Source organism: Mus pahari, chromosome 5, assembly GCF_900095145.1.
Source record: "Mus pahari chromosome 5, PAHARI_EIJ_v1.1, whole genome shotgun sequence".
Lineage (NCBI taxonomy): Eukaryota > Metazoa > Chordata > Mammalia > Rodentia > Muridae > Mus > Mus pahari.
The window spans coordinates 156476627-156480788 of NC_034594.1; positions in this window are offsets into that span (position 1 = coordinate 156476627).

Consider the following 4162-nt stretch of genomic DNA (forward strand, 5'->3'; position numbering starts at 1 on the left):
TGTGTGTGTGTGTGTGTGTGTGTGTGTGTGTATAAATGAGCACACATGTGTATTTGCATGCACAGAGAGCTGAAGACCAATTTCTCAGGACACTTTCCACATTATTTTTTGAGATGAGGTCTCTCTGTGGCCTAGAACTCACATCATGCAGTAGGCTAGCTGGCTGGTCAGCCCCCAGGGGATCCTTCTGTGTCCACTGCCCCAGCACTGATATTACAAGCATCTACCACTACACTTAACTTTTACAGTTGGTTCTGGAACTCACGGCCTGAAGCAAATACTTTATGGGCAGAACTTTACCAAGCCCCTACCACCTGCATTTTAATATGCGTTCTAGGTAATCCGGATCCACAGTTACTTTGGAAAATGCTGAATTGAAACCAAAATCCTGTTCTTAAGAAGTGGGGAAATAGGTGTACATTGTAAACCATCATGAAACTTCCATTGTGAGATGCACACAGGAAGAGTGTTGATCTGCACGAAGTGCAATGTTGATAAGGTAGTGCTATATCCAAATTATACACAGACATTACAAGTCTATCAGAAAGGATGGAGGCCAGAAGGCTGCTCTCTTGAGACACAAAGTGAATAGAGTTGGAGAGCAGAAACACACTCCAGCATCACTGAACGATGAGCCGGCCAGCCTAGGGGTTGAAAAGTGGGTGTGCTGGCAAGGTTTGCAGAAGCACAAAGAGCAGACTTAGGGTTGCAACTACCCACATTTTAAGTATTGTACAGGAGTATATGTCTGAAGACAGCACTGGGGAAGCAGAGGCAGAGGCAGGCTGATGCCTGGCCCCCACTCACAGGCCAGCAGCCCAGCCTAGTCACTGAGCCCCAGATTCACTGAGAGATTTTTGTCTCCAACTCTAACATGGAAAGCCACTGAAGAAGATGCCCAACGTTTGAGAAGCAGTTTATGATATCCTGTGACAGCCCTACTGATCACATTAATTTACTAGGTTACTTTAAAAGAAATAATATCTTTACAGAATTGAGCCAAACCTCCTCCAAACCAAATTACTTGTAGCACAGTCACTAAGAGACATTGTATGGTGGTTCACTTAAGTAAATTATTAATAAAAAGCCCCCACATATCTCCCTTCCCATAGATCAAATTGAACACTCGACACATCTGCCCTGGCTAATGGAAGGCTGTAATTTAATTGAATATCACACAAACTCAGAACATTAAAAAGTTATCACTCCAGCCACAGCTGAATGGAATTGCACTAGAAAGGCGCAGGGGGGAAGTTGCTACAAACTCAGTATCCGTGAGAAATTGGTCAACATGGCGCACATGGTGAGATTCTAAGAGTCCTCCCTTGGATTGCTCCATCAGTTCTTTAATCTTCTAGTTTCACTTCAAATAAAATAAAACGTGACAGGAAGACACCTCAATGAGTCTAACTACATTTGACACAAAAAATGTCAAAGAGAGACATAAGCCTACGAGTACAGCCTTTAGGCAAAATGCAGGGAATAGATGAAAATTAACACGCTAAAAGTTGAAATAAAATATTTTCGGTCACATCAGTGTTTTTCTCTACTCTATGCCTTAAGGAATGTCCTAGAGTCATCTGAACAACCGACTGTCAGTCCCAGTCACAACAAAATTTGGGAAATCTATGATACTGCCCTTCAGACCATCCCCCGTGTCTTTTAACAAACATGTGTTATAGTTTCCTCTAAAGTTTAGATGTATATTATTAGTTTTTATTCTTTACTTTTAATATTTTTAAGTTTTTATACTTTTGTAATTGAGGCCTTTTGAAAACTATATGGAACCTACTTCTGGAGAAGCCTCCTAAAACATGTTCATATCTGAAAGGAATTTAAATAGATTCCTCATAAAAGAGATGAGACGATGCTTCCAACTAGACATTCTATGCCACACAGCAAAGCCCCCGGTACCAGGACTGGATTACATCTTGTTGAGCCATCGGCGAAAAGGGACCCATGTGTTCCCTCAGACATCACTGGCCAAGGCTACTGTTTGTTCTTCACAACCAGAAGGTAAAGCCTGTCACTGAGGGCGGCACTTACGTCATCAAACATGGAAAAGTCCAGCTGGAGCCCAGCTAGAAGCTTCATCCCTGATGATAGCACTCATGTGCTGCAAGGTGCTCTCCCTGCTGCTGGAGAGAGAGGCAATCATCTGTGTCACCCAGGTATAAGGTCTGTGACCCACAACAGTGAGCCGCCTGCAAGACACACTGGTGCCGTACTGGAGACCTTGGTCTATCATATACTGTCCCTGTGCTTTGGGCCCCTTAAAGAAAATCTACCAGTTTTATTTTTCCCAGTAAGTTTAGGATTCATCTTTTAATATATATATATATATGTATATATACATATATATATATATGTGTGTGTGTGTGTAATTATTTTACATATTATATAATTAAATGACACATAGCAATTATATATTTACATTATATTTATATTTGTATATATATTTATTGGATATAGTGTAATATTTCAATACATGTATATGATCAGATCAGAATGATCGGCCTCACCCTCAGCTCAGACATGTATGATCGGGAGTCATCTCTATTACTTTGACATATTTCACTCAGTTAGACTCACCCTGTATGTTGTTTGGTTCCTATTATCCCATAATCCTGTTCTTCCTTCCGCCTCTCCCTCCCTGCTTTCTTAGGCCCTGGATCACGTCTGTCATGTGTTCTCATCCTGATATGTTACTTCTGTGAGATGAGTTGAAGCTGTTCATGAAATCTGCAGTGTGAGTTTAATGTCACATGCTCGAGTGGGTTTAATGTCACATGCTCGAGAAGCAGACTAAGACAGAGATTTGTAGGCAGACAGTTCAGGGGGGACAATGTCTATGGAGTTAACTCAGACAGCTCATGGGGACAGTGTCTCCAAAGCTAACTCAGACAGCTCCCAGGGGACAGCGTCTATGAGAATGAGGGAAAGTGGCAGGATTGTACAGTGGAGGAAACTGGGCTGTGGTACCTCAGCAAATTCGGTGATGATAGGTTGAGTCTATCTGACCTGAACATCTCACCTTATCATTGTGGCTTCCTTTCCCTCCTTCCTTCCTTCCTTCCTCCCTTCCTTCCTTCCTTCCTTCCTTCCTTCCCTCCCTCCCTCCCTTTTGTTGTGTTTGAGATTGCAATTTAATTACATTTCCCCTTTCCTCCCTCCAAAGCCTCACATAAACCCCTCCCTACTCTCTGTTAAATGCACAGCCTCTTCTTCCATTGTTATTGTATACATATATATTTTTGTATCTACATGTATATTGCTAGATATGGACTGCCGAGTCATACAATGTTACTTGTATGATCATTGGTCTGCTCCTCCGGGGGGGGGGGACCTCTCTCCTTCCCCCAGCTTTGCTCATTTTCTTCCTGATCATTTATGGTTATTTTTATTGTTTGTTTTTCTTTCTAAAATTCAAGTTCATTTGCTATTTTCCATCTTATAAATGTCTTTCATAGTATAAAATTCCCCCCCAAGGAATTCTTTTGGCTTTGTTCCCTTCTTTACTAGAAACTCTATTTTCTTTCAGTTCCAAACGTTTTAAAATTTCCATGTTTAATTTCCTTTTTGCCTATGATTTCTTTAATTTAGTGAATGATGTTGGGGCTTTGGGGAGAACAGAGTTGGCCATCTTTTGTGTTTGCTTCTGAATTTGGTGAAATACAAGGTTTTGGAGGATTTCTGAGACTGATCTGTAACCCAAGACATGCTTAATTTGTGCTAATAAGCCAAAATAGGCTGAAAGAATTAGTATTATGTCTTGCTGCACAGAAAATATGTCTATATAAAATGATATATGTGTGTATACATGGATGTATATGTATACAAATGAATAAACATGTATTAGTTTATATAAATATGTACTCATATGTGTTCAAAAAATATAATTGTTTTTCAAAGCCTTTCTCTCTCTTTCTTAGCATCCCTCTCTGTCGGCTTCCCTCTCCCTTCTCACTCCATGTCTGTACACATGTATGCATACATCTCCCTTCTCATTCCATGTGTGTACACATGTATGCAAACATCTCCCTTCTCACTCCATGTGTGTATACATCTCCCTTCTCACTCCATGTGTGTATACATGTATGCATACATCTCCCTTCTCACTCCATGTGTGTACACATGTATGCATACATCTCCCTTCTCACTC